Genomic DNA, 20,886 nt, shown 5'->3' with positions numbered 1-20,886 from the left:
TCTCGCTGCTGAAAGGCTCTGTTGGGAATTTTCCATTCCTGAATCTGAGTTCTTTCCTTCACAATCATGCAAAACAAGCCACATTCCTCTCCCATCTGATAGGAATCTGAAGACAATCATCATATCTCCGCAGAGGCTCCTCCTTTCCAGGAGAAATAGCTCCAATTCTTTGTACCTCATGAGACGTGCTCGGGCTCCTTCACCATCCCACCTATCCCACTTCTCAAGATGCCTCTTACATTATAAGAGATAAATGGCGAACACTATTCATGAGTGCCGCCTAAGTGCCAGCCAGTTTCCAAGTCATTGCTGCATATTAACTCGTTTACTCCTCACAGCAACACCGGTGCTGTTGTTGCCACCATCATTATTCCCATTGTACAGATGAGGAGACCGAGGCCAAGAGCAGTAAATAACATGCCCAAGCCTAACAGCAGCTGCAGAGCCAAGAGTCAAGCCCAGGCCACTGGATGTACTCGTAACCCCCGTGCCCATGGCTCTCAAACCTGGCACCCATTGGAATCACTCTGGGAAGTTCTAAAAACTGAGACTGGGATCCACCCACTGGAGATGCTGATTTTGTTGGTCCACGTGTCATCTGAGCATCTGTGCTCTCAAAGTTGTCCAGGTGACGCTGATGTGCAGCCAGGATTGACAACAGCTCTCTGCTGTGAGGCTCCAACACCCCCAGGGCAGGGGAGAGTTGGATTAGAGCGGAGAGATGGAAATTTCCAAGTTTCGCTTGTGGAGGATGACACGAGGACAAGCCGAGACGTGGGTGATGAGAGCCAGCCTTGCAGGAAGGCTAAATAAACAGTCACTCAGCTGGTGTGTGTTTAGAGGCACTGGGAGGCCCCAGTTCTCAAAAGAAAAAAAAAGATAAGAGAACAAAGATACAAAAACCTCTCCTGACCAGACACTCGGCTTCAAGGGCTTCCTCAGGGTTGGACTGTGACTGACCACAAAGCCCACGCTGGGCACCGAGCCTGCATTTCCTCAAAGCAGCAGCTTCCTCTGCAGTCATCAGCAGGTAGGCCTCCCGATCTCCCTTCAAAAGCTAGAGATGGATGGAGAGGGGCTGCCAGCCCTTCCTGCCCCATACCCTCCTCTTCACTGGCTTCGTGAATTCCTTCCAGAAAGCACAGGGCTGCCGGCTCCACAGGCCAAGGAAAGGCCAGGCGGCATTCTCCAGCCCCAGCCTCCCCCACACCACACATGCCGAGGGGCTCACGGAGCACTTCAACCCATCAGATGCCTGCACTGGGGGATCCTGTTGTACCACTTTTCACCCGTCTGTCCCTCCACTGATATTCTCTGTTGACCATAAACCTGGGTTATTGTTTTTAAAAGCAAGAGCGTATTTCATTGGTTAAAGACTGGCCACAAGATGTTCTCTGGTTGTTGCTGGAAAATTCTGTATCTTTCAGTTCCTTGAACTTGCTCCTGGCGATCTGGGCAATAGTGCCAGAGCACAGGACGACAGCCGGAACCTGTTGCTGCTCCAGGGGTACGGTCGCCTCCCTTTGCCTTCCCCTCCTCCCAAAGCCAGCCCTGCAAACCCCAACCACCAGTGGCAACCTGCAAGTGAATAAAGAGAAACTACCCTCACGCTCAAGCCCTATTCATATTTAATGAAAACATCTGAATGCAAATCAACTTCACTTTTGTTTTATTCCCATTCCCCCCTTCCCTCTCTAAAGTAGGCCACCTTTCATCCAAGACGCAAGACGCGGAGGCACTTCCCTCTACTAGAAATAGGGGTTGGAGGTTGTGGTCCTAGCAGTGAGGAGGGAAGCACAGAGCTGCTTCTGTGCATGGTTGCAGAAGATCCTACAGCAGCCAAATTCCATCTTTTTAGAGTATTTCCAAATGAGAGTGTATCTTGGAGGTATTGACTCTCTGTGGTGGTCACAGAGGCCTGTGAGAGTCTCAACCCGGAAGAGGAATTTTGCAAACTGGGATCGAATATTATAGCTGGGAAGTCCCTAAAAACGATCTGCCTCCAAATCTGTAATTTCTTTTTCTACAACTAAGAAAAAGCAGATGGTTCAGTAGACAGCTTTGTTCCCATCCCTCCACAGTCTATGAACCTGGCTATTTCCTGATCTCTGTTGCATAAATTGCTGGTAACTGGCTAGGGGCACTATTTTTGCAAGAAGGAGAGTGGTGACAAGACCCAGTCCCAGATAAACATCTATCTGCTGTTGGATGCATTGCATTTTTTGCCTCTTTTTTAGCATGTGTATATATATTTGTGCACACACACACATTTAGAAGCTATAAGAGTAGATGCTCCCTCATGTGAGTGATATATGTATACTCAACTTGAAGGGACCAGAGAATAAATCTGTTAAGAGAGCTCTTCGGAAATCTTCACAAAACATCTGTGAGGATGAAAATGCCATAATTCTTTGAGAATTGCTTTCTGGATTTACAGGGGATGGGTCTCATCCAGAGCACAAAGACTTAGCTCAGCCGGCTAAATGGCGCACCCAAGGTCACACCATGAGTCAGGGATGCAGCCGTGCAGAGAAACCCCCTCCCTGCTCACTTCTTGCCCAGCTCACGTATTCAGCTGTGTCACCCACTCACAGGAAGTGGTGATGACCCTTTGTGGTGAGCCTGGCATCTCTGCCAAGGACTTACTCTCTGTCCAGCAGCAATACCAGACTAGGAAAAGAAAACAGAGCAAAGAAGGATAAGGCAGGGAGAAGAAAAAAATAAGGCAGTTACATGGGTTAATCTCAGATTGCTGGATCTGGAAGTTAATTTTTAAATCCCCACCTAGAAAATATAATCAGTAAGAAAGACTAACTCATGCAAATAGGAACTTGACTTACATTCTTGCTGCTTTTTTAATGGGAAATGAGAGAGAAAAAATAAAAAATAAAACCCCAAACACCTGGGCTTCTAAGCCATGTAGAAATGTTTTCCTGACTGACATGTGCAAAAGAAGAGAATTTCAGTGAAAATGAAATGGGGCCTAAAAAAAGAGGGTGTCTAATGGCATCAGCAAGGATGGCTATTTCCTCCCGGGAGACTCCTTCTAAGGCAAGAAGCATGCCTGACTCGAGCTTTGAGAGCCATGGAAGCAGACAAGACGCCAACGGTGTATCAGGGCTGCCTCCCCCATGGCTTAGTGCAACCACATTGGTCACTGGACGTTATTTGGAATCCTACATTATCAAAACCTGGTATCACCTCCACAGGGTTGTGGTCAAGAATTCATGAAGTTAGAAGCTCTGTGAAGAATTTCAAGTTTCTCACCCAAAGCTAGTTTGAGAAATACAAGATGACAATCATAAAAACAACTATGGCTAGGAAGTGAAAGTATGATAATCCTATGCAGTTTGAAAAATCTGTCTCAACATGGCAATACCTATGTCAGAAATACTAAAGCTTTTGATCTTGGAATACTTACTCTAAAAAGTAAAATTCATCCAGTTCTTTTTGGTTGATAGGCCCAGAAACACTGGGATTCTCAACCTGAGGGCAAGCTTTCTATTGCCATGTATCAGAATCTAGAGAGGGCATGGGTAACAAAGTGTGTGACTTGTATGCTTATCAAATGCAGATATGAGTTTTCAAAGGTAAAAAAGCCAACAGAAAATCCCACTGAAAATCCCACTGATGTAAAGTCTTGCCACTCGGGTGGTGGGCAGGCCCTGCAGAGGTAGCACCTCCTGGGGCCTTGTTCAAACTGGAGAATCTCAGGTCCCACCCAGACCCAGAGAATCAGGATCTGCATTTTATCAAGATCCCCGGGTGATTCATACGCACATGCAAGTTTGAGAAATTTTGAATACCCTTTGCTGTGTGTCAGCCAACAGACTCACCCCCCATCTACCATGGGGAACTGGAAAACAAGCTTCATCACCAGCCAGAATACTGAGGACTTGGGGGTTCAACTGACAAAAGGCAAGTGGCTTTCCCAATATAGCCCCCTAACATAAGCTGCCATCCTCCTTTTTTTATATTGTGCACAGTCCTAACTATTCTAGCTACTTTGCACTCACATTTGTGACAAATTCTATCAAAAGTCTGCTATTTTAAACTGTGGGAAGTGACATTTGGCCAGTGTTTCTTAACTCTCATGAACATAACGCCTTTAATCTTTTCCTATGCAGGACACATCTACACATTTTGACAAATTTGTGATCAGCAGGATTTGCTGTTGTCATTTGTTATCTCGAACCCCTGTTTGCATGTGTTTACAGAGCCCACCTGAGAATCTTTTCATGACTGTACGACAACACATCCTAGCTGGCTTCCTAGACTCCTTCCCTATTTGGGGGCATTTCTAATCCCCCGCTATTACCGCGATGTTGGGAACATCACTATGCACATTGCTGACTTTCCCCCTTTCATGTTACTTCTGGGGTGCATTCCCCCAAAGAGGTAAGGCACAGGTCCTGACTTCCGGGATCTTCCATGAGAGGGTGGGAGGCAAAGGCAGCAATGTACAGGGTCATACAGTTGAGCAGGTGTTGGACAGAGGTGGGCTGATGAGTGGGACATCCTGTCTGCCCCTCTGGGTGTACTGCTCTCCCCCTCCTCCCTGCTCTGAGCTCCAGGTTTTATAAATTATATCCAGGGGTTCCCTTGCTTCTGGCTTCCACAGGGCTGAACTGCAGGAGGCTCCGTTAGGAGATGGGAAAATGGACAGAGGCAGATGAACACCTTCTCTTCCACACCACGGTGTCAGTGTATGTGTTCTCCTACAAGCTGCTGTCAGGAGTCTACTCTGGACCCCAGAACCCTTCCTGGCCCTGCCCCTCCAGGCTTAGAGCTGCCCGTGATCTCCCAGCTGCTAGACCAGGGTGCTCTGCCTTCCCCCGCTCGTTTTCCATAACCCAGCCTATACCTTTGCAAATGGTCTGTCATTAAGTTCTCCTCAGTGACCTATTTAGACCTATTGTGCCTTCTGTTAGCTGCCAGGAGCCTGAGTTAATAGGCCAGAATACTATGCAACTACTGCAGGCTGGAGCATGGCAGTCTTGCCAGAGCGTCTACTAAGCTGGAACCTAAAAGGCAAGTTAGCTGGGCAGAGAGGGTAAGGGAAGGAGGAAACATCAAGCACACAGCAGGGAGGGTGAGAAGGAGAATCATTGCACTCAAGGTCCTCCTAGAGACTCAGGGTGGCCGAGGCCCGGAAAGACACACGACTGGAGAGAAAGGAGAGCGGTGGTCTCAGACGCGTCTGCAAATTAGGCCATGTCCACAAGAGAAATTTCATGGAGCCATTAAAATCTATGTTCATAAAGACTTTGTAATGACTTTCTACATTCGTTCAACAAATAAGCTCTTTGTGTGTATCAGGCATTGTGCTGGGCACTGAAGATAGAGTGAGAATGCAGACAAAATCCCTGATCACATACTTTAATGATACCACCAGGTATAACAACAAGGAAGAAGGCAAAATAATTGCTTATCTATATAGATTCTATACGATCTCAAGTCATAGAAAAATAGGAAACTGGAAGAAAATACACTGAAAAGTCAATTGAGGTTATCTTTAAGAGATGAAATTATTAGTCACTCATCTTTTTTTCCTTAGGTTTTTATTTTCCAAATCATATTTTTATCAATATTTTGTTTTTTTAAACAGGATTATTGTAAAATATTTGGTTTAAGATAATTCTTCCTTCATAAAGAATGAAAGCCCCCGATAACAATTGGAAAATACTCTTGTCTACCTTGTTCAATATTTTACCCTCAGCATTTTACTCCCAAGATGCCTATCAAACTCTGTTTTTAGGACAACCAGAAGACGAGGAAGCAAGCTCTCAGGTTAAACTTAAAGACCAAGAGCCCTAAACCCTGGGATTACATTGGACCACCCACATCTGCTTCTCAAGTTCCACTTCCTACCACCTCATTCGCTTGGGTTGGCCCATGACCTCAGCTTCAGTTCACAGTCAGACACTGGTATCCGCCCCACAGGTTTCTTAAGTTTTCTGCCCAAAGCTTGGTGAGGGATCTTACTGGATTCCACCCTCAACCACACCCTTGCCTCTTGGGCTCATGTTGACATTGTGATTGATGGCAGCTGGCAGTCAGCACTCCTCACCCTGTCCTTGCTTACTGATTGTACTTGAGTGCTCCCCCAGCTCCTTCAGAAGTGACACACCTCCACCCCTTTTTGTAAGGCCCTGGTTTCTGTCCTGCTGTGCTGTGCTCCATGGTGTGCAAATGACTTCTCTAAGCTGACACTTCAGGGCCTCCAGAGGATTCAACAGGTTACCCAAGTTTGACATCCTTTACTAACTGTGGAATTCTCATTACCAGTTGATAACAATTTTTAAAGTGCGATCCTTTGGGAGAGGTATATATAGAAAGGGGGAAATAATGTTGAAGAAAACATATGTATGATGTCTATACACCTATAAAACAAAAAGATTCTATTTTTAAAACCTATTCTAAGTATTAAGAGATTTTAATGTAGTAGCTACATATAGTAAGTGTATAAAATTCAAAAGCTTTTGTTTATGAAGGCAAAAACCAGTTTAAAAAGGAAATGGAGTTGCAGGAAACAAGGTGAATATACAAAAGTCAATCACTTGCCTATACATCAGAAATGAACAAGTGGAATTTGAAATAAAAAACACAATACCATTTACATTAGTGCCCCCCAAAATGAAATACTTAGGTATAAAGCTAAGAAAATATATACAAGATCTGTATGAGGAAAACTATAAAACTCTGATGAACAAAATCAAAAAATGAAATAAATGGAAAGATATTCTATGTTCATGGATAGGAAGACTCAATATCACCAAGGTGTCAATTCTTCTCAACTTAATCTATAAAATTCAATACAATACAAATCAAAATCCTAGCAAGTTATTTTGTGGGTATCAACAAACTGATTTTAAAGTTTGCATGGAGAGGCAAAAGACCCAAATAACCAACATAGTACTGAAGGAGAAGAAAAAAGTAAGAAGACTGACTCTACTTGTTTCAAGACTTACTATAAAACTACAGCAATCAAGACAGTGTGGTATTGGTGAAAAAAAAAAAGACAAATAGATCAGTGGGACAGAATAGAGAGCCCAGAAATAGACCCACGTAAGTATACTCAACTGATCTTTGGCCAAGGAGCAAAGGCAATACATGGAACAAAGATAGTTTTCTCCACAAGTGGTGTTGGAACACCTGGACATCACATGCAGAAAATGAATCTGAACACAGACCTTACACTGTTCATAAAAATTAACTCAAAATGAATCCCAAACACAAATCAAAAATGCAAAACATTACAGCTCTCAAAGATAATATGAGAGAAAACCTAGATGACCTGGGGTATGGCAATGACTCTATATATAAAACCCCAAAGGAACAATCTATGAAAGAAAGAATTGATACACTGGACTTTATTAAAATTAAAATTTTCTGCTCTGCAAAAGACAATGTCAAGAGAACGAGAATACAAACCACAAAATGGGAGAAAATATTTGCAAAACACACATATCTGATAAAGGACTATTATCCAAGATATACAAAGAACTCTTAAAACTCAATAAAAAAACAAAGAGCGCAGCTTAAAAATGGGCTTAACAAACACTTCACCCAAGAAGATATATAGATGGCAAATAAGTATGTGAAAACATCCTCTACATCATATGTCATCAGGGAAATGCAAACTAAAACAATGAGATGCCACTACACATCAGCTAGAACTGTCACATTCTGGAATACTGATAATACCAAATGCTGATGAGGATGTGGAGCAAAAGAGCCCTCATTCATTGCTGGTGGAATGCAAAATAATACAGCTACTTTGAGAGACAGTTTGGTGGTTTCCTTAAAAAACTAAACGTACTCTTACCATATGATCCTGCAGTCATGATCCTTAATACTTGCCCAAAAGAGTTGAAAACTTATGCCCACACAAAAACCTACCCATGGACATTTACAGCAGCTTTATTCATAAGTGCCAAAGCTTGGAAGCAACCAAGATATCCTTCAGTAGGAGAATGGATAAATAAACTGCAGTACATGCAGACAAGTGAATCTTTTTCAGTGCTAAAAAAAATGAGCCATCAAGCTACGAAAAGATCTGGAGGAACCTTAAAAGCATATTCCTAAGTGAAACAAACTAATCTGAAAAGGCTGTGCACTACATAATTCCAACTATATGACATTCTGAGAAAGGCAGAACTATAAAGACAGTAAAAGGTCGGTGGTTGCCGGGTTAGGAAGGAATAGATAGGCAGAGCTCAGAAGATGTTTAAGGCACCAAAAATACTCTGAATTTTTATACATTATATATAGATATGTATAATGTGTACATTATACACCTATAATGATAGATATGCATCATTATACTTTTGTCCAAACCTACAGAACGTACACCACCAAGAGTGAATTTTAATGTAAAGTATGGACTTTGGGTGACAGTGTTATGTCAGTGTACGTTCATCAATGGTAACGAATGCCCGCCCCACTCTGATGGGAGATGTTGATAGTGGGGAGCCTGTGCATGTGGGGGGCAGCGACTATATGGGAACTTTCAGTACCAAACACAAATTTTGCTGTGAAGCCAAAACTGCTCTAAAAAAAACAAATCTTAATAATAAAACAAGGAAATGGGAAAATAATCTTATTCATAATAGAGGAGAAAACAACTTATCTTTGAATAAATGTAACAAGAAACATATAAAACTTAAACTAAGCAAGCTATACAATTTTATCAGAAGACATAAAACAAAATGATCCCTAGATGGGAAAACAATGATACATATATCTTCCAAAATTATTATAATAATTTATTAAGAATTCCAATCAGAACACCAAGAAAATGTTTCCACGCTAAAGATAATCGGAGCATTTCCATAGAAGAAGAAATGCACAAAATTGCCAAAAAAAAGTTTTAAAATAAAAATGGGAAGGTGGTTTGTCCTTCCATGTATTAAAATTATTAAAAGCCACTACAAACTCTGTAAAGTTGACACAGGAACAGACACACAGACCACTGAAAGAGAAGAGAGAGGCCAGAAGCAGGTCAGGGTATAAGGGAACTCACCACATGATCAAGGAAGGTCATCAATTCAAAGGGCAGAAGGGTATTCCATAAACAATGTCGGCATCCTGGAAGGCATTTGGAAAATAATTTAATTAGATGCCCTTTTCTCCATATCATATTTAAAAATAAATTCCAAGAGAGATTAAGAAGCAATAAAAGCTTTAGAATGAAATACTGGGGGAAAAAAAATTGCTTGAAATAGAAAAGGTCTTCAGCAAAATAAGAATCAGAAGTCAAAAGGAAAGGCGGAGGGATCTGACTACAAGGAAATTTTGCGAAGACATCATGGTTTCTATGTGATGAAAGACGCCATGAAGTCAAAAGATCAACAATAGACTGGAAGAGAATACTGTGTCACTGTAACAGCCTTAGAGTTAATATCCATGATATTTTTAACCATATAAATGATGAAAAAAGAAACATACGAGAAAAACATAGAGATAAGCAATTCATGTGAGAGAATATGAAAATAACCAATAAATTATTTAAAGAATGGTCAGTCTCACTAATAATCAGATAATTAGAAATCGAAAAAAATAATGAGGTATCTCTAACAAAAAGCTGAAACACTGACATCATCAGTCTTTGTGAGAATGTGAAGAAAGGGACTCGCATACATGGCTGGTGGTGGTGTGTATCACTACATTTTTCAAACAGTTTTATTTGTTAAAGTTTAAAGTGTTATTTGTTTTATTTGTTAAAGTTAAAATTAGGCATACCCAGCAATCTCACTTCAAGTATTTATTCCACAGAAATAAAAACTTCAGTACTTGTGGACACAGGATTTTGGCTGCAGTATTGTTTATAATAGTAAAAAACTAGAAACAATTGGACAGTCTATCCACAGGATTGAATACGTTACAGCGAATTTTTATATTTAATATTATGCAATTCTTAAATGATTTTAAGTCTCAGTATATTGATCTGGGAAGATATTTCCATGACATATTGTCAAGTAAAAGACAAATTGCAAAATAGTAGGTAAACTATGACCCCATTTCTCTAATATAAAGCTATCTGACATATGATTTGCATTTCTATACAATAGGAAATCAAAAGGATTCACATCCAATCCCATGATGATGGGGGAGAAACCAGAAGGAAGGAAGACAAGTTGTTTTCTTTATGCTGCTCTGTATTGTTTAAAATGGTCTTTATCAACAAGTGGTCCTTTTTTTTTTTAATCATAAAAGGCTTAAAGAGTTATGTACCAGGTAGAAAGAAGACCATGTAGTTTTTATATCCATGGCGGCAGGCAGAGGGAAGATGCCCGCTGGGTGACTGCAAGGCTTTTGATTGAGAGGACGTCTGAAGCTGGCTGTCCTGCTTGGTGTCATTGGTGCCCTGTGATGTCATGCAGCCCCAGGCCACCAGGCCACCAGGCCACCAGTCCTAAATGCACCACCACCACTTCCCCACATCTGCAGGGTCAGTAGTGAGCCCCGCCCGAGACGAGCACTGGAGACCCTGTTCTCCACACCAAGGTCACCGTCCTCACTCACAATGTCACACTGTGAGTCCCGTGCCTTTGGCCTCCAGGTCTATCTTTCTCTTAACTCTTTAAAGAAAACTTAAATCTCAGGCTCTTGTAAATTACCCTAATAAACTCAAACTCAGGTTACTTAGTTCCTTTCAAGAAATAATATGTTGAGACGCGCTGACATTTTGCTTATTCAAATCTGTGCGTTGGTTCATGGCCTTCCGCTTATCTTTGACTCCTGTTTCCGAGGAGCTGCGTGTTAACCTGCTACAGACTTGGCTACTCATCAACAAAAGAGGGAGGTGGGGACTCACAACTCACTATTAAAAATTTAAAAAAAATTTTTTTTTGGTGTTACGATTCACCTCATCCATTTGATTATTCATTTGTTGCAATTAAACTGAAGGGAAATTTGAGACTCACACAAAGAGAGGAGCCTTTTATGGAGACTTGCATCTGGGGAGCAGATTTATGAGGCCTTTTGAGACCCAGAATAGCTTTACTGTGATGAAGCCCAAAGCAGGAGTGCCCCTCCCCCACCCACCAGCCGGAGCGTCAGGGCCGGGTGGGGGCGGGGCGGTGGAACCGAAATGCAGAAGGAGACGCAGATGGAGGGGTTCAGGAGTCATCGCGGGTGAGACCCGAATCAAGCCAAACTTTTTAGAGTGCGGTAAATGGAGCTGAGCTACTCTGTAAGTGCTGATTTAAAAAAAAAAAAAATTTTAAGACTTCTCAACCAGGCGGCCACTCAGGGCTTTGGAAGCTCGATTTGAAATACAGGGAAGGAAGTGACAGAGAGTGATGTAGCAGGGCAGCTGCCAGTCCCAAGTGAACATGTGCAGAATGTCAGGAGGGAGCGGAAGAGACAGGAGTCCCAGCTTCGTGCCCGAGGGGGTCACTCTGCCCTCCTCCACAGCCTCCCCTACAAACCACATGTTGGTGACTAAACAGAAAGATTAACTGCTCAGTGTGCCCAGAAGTAGAATGAAAAGTGGACAATTTAATAGTGAGATTCAAAGCAGGAAGCAAGGTAGCTTTCCCCCCAAGTTTATGGTCAGAAACATTTTTCCAATAATTTTTTGCTTGCCTTTACCTACAGTATTGAAAAAGGACCCGGATGTGCTACTCTGGGAGATTGGAGAGAGTATTCACTCTCAGTGAGAAAGATGATGCAGGATACAAAAATAAGCAGAAAAGATTTAAAGCAGGAGCTTCAACAGATGCTTGCACACCCATACCCATAGCAGCACTATTCACAGTAGCCCAAGGTGGAAACAGCCTGAGGGTCCATCAACTGACGAGTCCATCAACACAAAGTGGTGCATCTATACAATGAATATGATTCAGCCTAAAAAAGGAAGGAAATTCTGACATAGGCTATGACATGGATGAATCTTGAGGACACTATGCTCAGTGAAATAAGTCAGTCACAAAAGGACAAACACAGGATGAGTCCACTGATATGAGGTTCCTAGAATAGTCAGATTGACAGAGACAAGAAAGTAGGATGGGGGTTACTAGGGGCTGGGGAAGGGGGGGTGGGTAGTTAGTGTTTAATGGGTCCAGAGTGTCAGTTTGGGAAGATGAAACAGTTCTGGAGTTGGATGGGGGTGATGGTTGCATAACAATGTAATGTACTTAATGCCGCTGAACTGTACACTTTAAAAAATGATTTAAATGATAACTTTATTTTATGTGTATTTTAGCACAATAAAAAAATAAGCAGACAAGACTGCATTTTTCATGAATTCAACAAGGACCACTTGAGCCTCTATTCCATGCTAAGAAACAGGATTAATGATCCAACTCAGATTAGACTCACATGCTGCCAAACATCTCAATGAAAATGAAAGAAAGTTAAGTACATTCAATTATTTAAATATTTCCATCCTGGAGTGTGGAGTCCTGAAGACAGATGATATATTCTTAAAACCTGATTTGCTCCTGTACTAATTTAATTTCCCAACTCTCATCATTTTTGTCTATGGCCAAAAATGTTTGCAGATAATCAACTCAAATGTTTTCAGGGTAGCAAACTCATTCTGTACTGAATGTAAGCTTGACCCCAAGCACCTTCAGAAGGCACAGAATTATGGCTCCTTCGCACCTTCATACTCCAGTCTGAGGGAACGAGCCAGGTACACAAGGTCCTTTCAGGTGCGAGAGAAGAACACAAAATACTGAGAAGACTCATGGGGGTGACATGCCAGTCGACAGTAAAGTTAAAAATAAATCTGGTTCTCTTTCAGCTTCAGTTCATGAAGCAGTGTCTGGTGGTGTGGGGTAGTGGGAAGAGTGAGACGGACGTGCGTTTTCACCTTAACTCCACCATGGAATTGATTATGTGCTTGTGGACAAGAGCAAACTTCTGAACCTTGTAACCTCAGACTTTCAGGGGCTGGAGGGAATAATTGTAATTTCATAGACAGAGTTCTCCACAAGGAGGGGCACAGGGGAGGGAGGCTGCCCTCCTCCCCTCACCCTCTGTAAGGTCCTACTGGGGGTGGACATGATGACTATATGTTTAAATCATCTCTAGTAATTATAACACTCTGCATTCAACAGAAGGTCATTACCATTGTAGTTTTGGGGTGCTTTAATGAGGAAAAATGTTGAACTCGTCTGGCAAAGTACCTAATAAGCAGTCCGTATTAGTAATATTAGCCTCCTTCAGGCCTCTAACAAAATGCTTTTGAATAAAGTCACTTGTGGTCAAGGTCTACAGTTGCATCCCTTCAAATCTTTCCCTTCGAAAATCCTACATAGAACGCACATACAACATGGGGCTCAGCCTTCATCACGCACATGGATTCACTCGCAGGTGGTATTTCTTGAGTATCTACATGCAAGTGAGGTGGGTCTGGCAGCCTGCTGTTGGCTGCTGTGGCCATGGAAACCAGACCAGGCCCCAAGGACTTGTTTTACAAGGAGGTCGCCCTTGTATGCAGATGCCGCCCAGCCCCCAACCAAGCAGGCAGATGACTACTTACTTGCTGAAGGCTGAACTGACCACAGATCTTGGGGCAGGAAGGCCCTGGGAGGCTGTCCACTGACTCTCTTGCAGGCATGACTCACACTTCCTTTGCACTCTTGGGTGGCTCACAAGTAAGCCAAACTGGGAAAGGTAGCCCCAGTAACTTCGGCAAAGTCAGAGAAGTCTTTCCTGCCTGCCTTTGAATCCAGAACTGAGCTCAGGCCCGATGCAGAGTAGCAGCACAAAGAACCTGGGGAGGTGACTTGACGTAATGGTGACAAGCACAAGCACAATGTCACAAGACATGAATTTAAATATTGGCTGCATCGCTTAACAGTGCAGTGACCTCTGTGAAGAACTTAACCTCTCTGGGTCTCCATTTCCTCATCCCTAAAAGAGGAGAAAAAAAGAGGGAGTCCTGTGAAGATTAACTGGAACAATGCACATAGCACAAGGCTCTGCATATAGTAATTGCTCAATAAATAATCCCAAATAACATCACATAGGAGTAAGGCTCAGGGTTTCTACTCGCCATAATAAGACCTAACATTTATTGAGCATTTGCTCTGTGGAAGGTGCTGGGCTGAAAGTTTTACATGTAAACTATCTCAAGCCTTACCACAACTTGATGAGGTGTTATCTTGTTTTCACAGCTGAAAAAAACAAGACTTGGAGAGCTGAAATACGTTGAGGAAGACCACAGAGTGAACTGTGGATTGGAGCAAGGGCTCACAGCAGCTTCTGCCCCTCACCTGAAGCAAGGAATCAATCCGCACCCACCGTGGGGGTTTGTAGTGGGAGTTCCCGCTTCCCTCCCTCACCAGGTGGGAGGGCCCGCTCACTTGGTGTCTGTGTGGAGAGACAGGCAAAGGCCAAGTGCAGTTATTAAGAGGCCTGGATCCCACTGAGAGAACCACAGTCTAGCAGGGGTGACAAACAGGTACACAAATCACTATCATCCGGTCTAGGAAGTGACCCACCATGACAGCAGTGCCAGTACAAGCCAAAGGGACTTGAAAAGAATACATTTGCTTTGACATCAGTGGGCTCTGGCAGGAGAACCCTATATGAGAAATAGCTGTAACGTACACACATACTGTATTTTCTTTGTATTCACTCTGAATTGTTTCCTTCGGACAACTATGTATCCTGAATAAGTTGCCATTTACCTCTGGGACAGTAGGAAACTCAACAGGACTTTCATTTGAAGGCCCATCCTGCTCCTGGCAGCCCTGTGGACAGCAGACCTGGCAGTAACAGACCCACAGAGTCCAAGAGAGGAGGGCCCCAGAGACCCTGGAATCCAGCCCATCTCCCGTCCAAGCCAGTGCTGGCTGCCCTGAGAGCGGAGCTGGTCAGCAACCTTTCAGCCTCTGCTGGAACATGCTCAGGGGACTCACCACCCACAGCCACCCCTCCTTATATCACTGTCCCGTGGCTTCTGACCATGAAACCTAGTTAACCCATTGGGCAGGAATTTCCTTAGGAGAATCTCTAGGATTATGTTCACAGATCACGTGCTTTTGCCAGCACTGAGGAATGTATGAGTGAGAATGGAGTTCTCCTTTGAAAACAGGTCCCAACATCATGTGTTGTGTGTAAAGGCCCCTCTTCCCTGCAGACATGGTATTTTTGTGATTTGCTGTACGTGGGTCCATCTGCACTTGTCTCCTGTGGCCTCGGTCAGTCCACCACTGTCCTTAGCCTGCCTATTCTCACAGCTAAGCTTACAGACCCTCCCTGCAAGCCCAGCCCACTCCAGTATCTGGGATCAGGACTGACCCCAGGCAAGGGGGATTATGGACCATTAGCCCAGCCCTCGGAGATTTATCATCTTCCCCTCTCCCTTACCCAAGTCTAGCTTTTCACCCAGCTGTGGTCTTGGGGGATGCACCAGATGCCACACCCCTCCCTACACTCTAGTTCTGGAAAATGACATCTTATCTCATTCCCCTTGTCTGGAAGTCCTGGAAATTTTTGGAAATCTGCTTAACATCCTAGTTTTTCTCAAATCTCCCTAAGGGCAAGGGCTCTGTTTTGCTTTTGCAAGGTATGGGGCATGCTGCTCCGAGAGTCTGCCATGCCCTCCAGCAGCTCTGGACACCGGTCTGCACCGCATCGCCTTGCCACCTTGGCCCTGACTTACTGGACCAGGTGTCAGGCCTCCCGGATAGTAGCCACCAATTGACCAGCCTGAGAGGCGGACTATGGGCTGCCCCACGCTCGTCCTCAAGCTAGGTCTTCATTCTTAGGATTTCTAAATCTAATTCACATGGAATCAGTGGGGACGGAGTGGTACATGGGAAGGAGGGAGCCCTGACCTGGCAGAAAGAGCAAGTGTAACATATCGAAGGAGCAGGGGCGGAGAAGTGCCGGAATGGCAGGAACCTGGTGCAGGGAGCCCGGCTCCCAGCCCCTCCCTATTTTCAAGGGGAGAACAGCTGGTTGCTAGTGTGACCCTGGAACCTTCCTGGTCTCCATGAGGCCTACGGAAACACTTCCACCTCCCTTCCTTCTCTGGGTCTCCCTCCACCAAACCCAAATCACCAGAGCGACCTGCCTTGGTTTCCATCCTTTACCACCTGAAATGGCTGAACTCTCAGCAGGGATCCCCTCCAGAGACTGGGGTCTACCCCTGAGCTACAGTGGGGCCTCCCCATTCTCACTGTGTCCAGAGCCATGCCCAGGCACCATCAAAGCATCCTGGGGTCATGACCAGCTCCCAGAAACAGCAGGGCCTCTGAACAGGAGGACCTGAGCTCCACAATGTCCAGCCTCTTCGGGCAAGTTACGTGGTTTTCTCATGCAGGGGCTGGAGCAATAGCACCTGCTGCACGTACTTACAGGGAGTCTGGGGGGACAAAAGGAGGCTCGGAAGGGCAAGGAGCTTGGGAGCCCAGCAGTCGTGTGCAAGCGGAAGGCAGCATTACATTTGTGATAAATTACTATCTACCTGTCGGGTCCTGCTCCACCCGTGCTGACGTCATGCTCCATGTGTCTCCTTCCACCTTGTGTCTCTCTTGCCCCACTGGGGCTCCCATCCTGCCCCTCAGACCACAAGGCCAGACCTCCCCACCCCGGTGTGCACAAGCCCTTCTGCAGATGCTTCCTTTGGCATAACCCCTGATCTGCTTCATGAGGGCAAGCTCCAGAACCTTCTCTCTCATGGCAGACCTCTTTTTATTTACTTTTGCAGAAGCTGAACTTTCTTTCCCCAGAAAAGTCTAGTTCCCCTGGAGTCATCACTATCACTTGGAAAGCCAGCAACTTCTAATAGATTCAGCAGGTGAGCAAGAGGACAGGGGGACAAACTTTGCCAACTGATCCCACACTGAGTCCATCAAACTGTCAGCTTTCCCCCCCTTTTAAACTGCTATACCCTGTGCTTCATCATTTAAAGGCACTTGGACCAGCAGCTCTAACTCCACTCTGGCTCTGACTGGTCTCATTGTCCTGCAGGGGATCCAAGGCCAGTTATACTAGTGGTTCTCAAGATGAGGTCCACAGAACCTGGGAAGCAGCACCTGGGAAGTGTTAGAAATGCACATTCTCAGGCCCCATGCCAGACCTCCTGAGTCAGACGTTGGGGTGGGGGTTGGGGACCAACTCTGTGTTAACAAGCCTCCCAGAGGCGTCTGATGCTCACTCAAGTTTGAAAACTCCAGTCCTAGATTATGACTTTTCTTATCTCCCTGACTGCAGAAGTCCACCCAGGGGCCTTCTCAGCTTCTATCAGGGCGCATGCAGAGACAGCCCCCTGATGGAACAGGATCTGAGCCACTCCTGACCTAGGAAAGATGGCCGCACGTGTGCTCCAACGCCTGCTCCGCCTCTGGCCCCCTCCTTCAGCTGGTTTCCCACAGCAGCACCTCCGGAGGCCCATCAGTCTCCCTGAGCTCCTATTCCTCCTCATGCTCTCTTTTATAATAGCAGTGTCCTCTTGTGTCCTCGAGAAGGCTGCTGGGGCACAAAAGATCAAGCTCCACGCTTCCAGTCAGAAGACCTAGGCTCACTGCTTACTAGAATGTGCTCTCAGGAGACTGGCCAGGTGAGCAGCAGGTGTAAAGCACCTGGCCCAGTGCTCAAAAGGCCCACCTCACATCACTGCAGGCCTCTCTCTGCTCCTCGCCCATCTCCCATCTCTGTTTCCTCATCTGTGTAATCAGGATGGTAAGACCTACTCATAAGTCATATGCAAAACATGATGCTGACATGAAAACACCTCTGTAAACTGACAGAGCCTCCTACCCACAGTGCCGGCCAGCACGAGCCCCTGGGAGGATGTTGGAAATGCAGCATCTCAGGCTCCACCCAGGCCTGCTGCATCAGAATCTGTATTCTAGCAAGACCCCCAGGTGATTCATCTGTACCTTAGAGTCTGAGAAGTGTGATGAACTAGGAAAATACAAGCTATTATATGTGTATTACATCAGGCTTCTCTTCCTCGCAACATGATGCTCTTGCCCATGACCTGAGGAAATGATGTCCCTTCTAAGTCCAGTGCAGCCATTCTTAGCAGCTGGGACTTTGGAATCACTTGGACCAATACCTGGGCCAAACCCTGGGCCAATTAAAGTAGATTATCTTGGGAAAAGGCCCAATATTGGTGCATTTTTAAATTCTCCAGATGACGCAAATGTGGGCCCACGGTTAAGACCCCTAGGGAGCCTCCATCCTATCTTCTCCCGGGGACTTCGCTGCACATGATTCGCCTACTCTCTCTCCCCAGACTCCCTCCCCAGCCCCACTGTGTCCTCTGAGCTTGCTCTCTCTGTGCCTCCTATCTCTGTGCCCTGCGGCTCACTCTTCACCAGAGTTCAACAAACATTCACTGATGGGGCTTTTTGATTCTGCACATAGACAAAGCCCTCCACCATGATACAAACCCTCCCCTTGACCGCATCCTCCTTCCAACTATGGTCCTCTCTGCTTGCTTTACTAGCCAGTTCCACATCAAGAGGTCTCTGCCTGCAGGCACGGTCCCCACAACAGCGGAGGCCCAGCCCTCCATCAGAGAATCCCCCCGCACACCTCTCCGAGGCACTCACACCACAGCCAGCAGACTTGCCGGAGGATGCTGGGAGAAGGTGGCGTGTTCATTGCTACTGGGTAAACAAGGGAGGGCTCTTCAAGGGACCTCCAGTATCCAAGAGACAGTAGATCAAAGAGGAGCCCACATAGGCAAGGGAGGCCAAAGAAAGAAGAAAGGGCTGGTTGCCTCCCACTGGAAAACACCTGCCCTGTGACTGGGGATCTGAAAGGATCTTTTCCATGGTGAATGGGCTGGAAGGGAGTACTGCCTTCCCCTGAAGCAGAAGTCAAGACCAGAAGAACAGACTTCTTAAGTGAATAGGAAGAAAAACCCCACAGGCTGGCCCCTGTAGCCGGCCAAAGCAATCAGGAACTCGTTGCTCTCAGAGTCATAGTTGAGACTGACAGAGCTGTATGGACAGTCCCATGTCAGACCCAACACCTGTAGCCTGCAGGTGTTGTTGAATTCTAGAAGCCAGACTTGAAAATAAACTTGGAAATTGGCCCGTGCTTACCCTTCAGTCATTCCGTCACCAGATATGTGACAGATGTCTTCTCCATGCTAGTTGAGAGAAACCCCAACTAGCCCCCGATCTGCGGAGCCCAAAGTCAAGAGGGGAAAAGCCAAACATCACAAAGTGACACCAGTGGTTTAAGAAAAAAAAGTAAGTGGCCAATGTAGTGGGACACAGGGTGGGACCCAGCTGTGGAACAGGAGATAAGGCCCTGGGGCCACCAAAACCCCAAGGATAGAGGCAGGGGCTCCCAGGGATGCCTGCCTTAGGAAATACGACCTTTCACCTCCTCTTCCCATCCCCCACACAGGTCTGGAATAGGGAGATCAAAGACCACCACTTTTAAAGGTCCTCATCACAATTGCGAATGGTCATCTAAAAAGGGTATAGTGACCCCCTGAAGAGTATAAAGTGTCCATTTGCCCAGACCCCCAAACACTTGGGCACTCTCCTTCAGACAGCGAGAAAGTCACCCTAAGAGGTGGAAATGCTCCTGCTGGTTTTCATCTCCTCAAATTCTAGCGAATCAAACACGCTTTCAAGCAGGGCACTGGGGGACTCAGGCTTGCTTTGCCTCTTTCTTCTTTGTCCCACACTCCACAGCCATGTTGTTTTTCCTTTCACAGCGTCACTACTTTGTCCCTGTCTCTGCGTGACTGAGGTCCCCAGCCCAGTCCAAGCCCACATTACTGCTCCCCTATTTCCCCAGCCTAATGTGTCCCCATGGCCCAGTCTGCCCCTCCCACTGCCCACTCCACGCCTTCTAACACCCTTCCACCCCAGCCATCCTCCCATCCCTGACTCCCCAGCCCACACAGCCCTTCTTCAAGGCATCACACTTCTGAACCCCTCGCTGAACCTTTTCCTAGTTACTGGACAGGAAATCTACAGCTTGTCTTCCTACTGTGCAATGTAGTCAGCCATTTGTGACCAAGAACCCGGTTTCCTACAGAAACATTAAATGGTGAGAGGCTGCCTCGCCAAACCAGCTGAAAACCAGAACAGAGCTGAACCAGAGTGCTGACGGTTCTCCCCCTTGTTCAGGGTTCTGGAGGTAAGTGCATTTCCAGAAACATCACATCACATCGAAGAGACAACAGCTCAGTGAAATCCCTGCTCTGCCACTCACTAGCCTGTGACCTTGAGAAGGTTTCTCTCTAAACGCTTCTTTCCTGGGCATTCCAAAGTGGGGTTTCCAGGATGAAAACACTGAGGTGGAGTTTGGCTTGCAGGGTACTTATTGGGAATGAACACCTCAGAAAGGTGAAGGCATCAGGGTTAAGCAGAAAGAGCAGCTGGACGGCACCAAAGCCTCAGGCAACCCCGTGGGGAAATCTGGAGCATATGCGGTCCAGTGGAGTTGGTCCTTTTCCACCAGACCTTTAGAGCCCTGCCCGGAGCCGTCATCAACACAGACAGCACAGGATATACAGGACACTGAGTAAGAGGTTGGCTGCTGGTGGCTCTCTGCTCACAGCACTCCCTGCCACTGCAGCTACAGGCCTTTCCTTGAAGGAGGATCTTGGCGGTGCGTCCCCATGCCCACCGCACTTGATTGTTGAAGGAGGGCAGTAAGAACAGGACCTGCCCTATGTTGTGATGATGAAAAAAGCTGAGCATTTCCAAATAAGCTAAACATGGCACACCTGGCGCAGAGGGGGACTCCATCAGCGTCCGCCGTTGTCATCACGGGCGGAGTACAGACTGGAGGAAGAGTTCTTTCTTTCATCCATCCCACGCACACGTACTGACCTCTATCGCGTGTTAGGCACTCTTCTCCAACCAGGTGTGCTGGTCTGAGGATACACACATTCAATAGGTGGCCAGCCTCAACAAAAGGAGAATATTTGATCAAAGACCA

General features: G+C 45.8%; 1 protein-coding gene and 1 long non-coding RNA gene across 3 annotated transcripts in view; one reads left to right on the top strand and one right to left on the bottom strand.

Annotated features, from left to right (window-relative positions):
* LOC118968366 (uncharacterized) overlaps positions 1-20,886 on the bottom strand; it is a 103,207-nt gene that overhangs the window by 14,897 nt on the left and 67,424 nt on the right. The window contains exon 6 of one of the 2 annotated variants that reach the window (XR_012126070.1): positions 9,026-9,090. The exons of the other annotated variant lie outside the window; for it this stretch is intronic. The gene's annotated coding sequence lies outside the window, so the exon portion shown is untranslated. The remainder of the gene's footprint in view (positions 1-9,025; positions 9,091-20,886) is intronic. 2 annotated transcript variants of the gene reach the window in all.
* LOC140846691 (uncharacterized) lies at positions 659-19,004 on the top strand. Its single transcript, XR_012126073.1, has 4 exons — positions 659-1,030; positions 14,133-14,266; positions 16,676-16,765; positions 17,182-19,004. It is a non-coding gene; the product is annotated as an uncharacterized lncRNA (long non-coding RNA).

This window comes from Manis javanica, chromosome 16, assembly GCF_040802235.1.
Source record: "Manis javanica isolate MJ-LG chromosome 16, MJ_LKY, whole genome shotgun sequence".
Taxonomy (NCBI): Eukaryota; Metazoa; Chordata; class Mammalia; order Pholidota; family Manidae; genus Manis; species Manis javanica.
The sequence above is the reverse complement of the archived record's forward strand: the minus strand, read 5'-3'. Positions and strand labels throughout refer to the sequence as shown.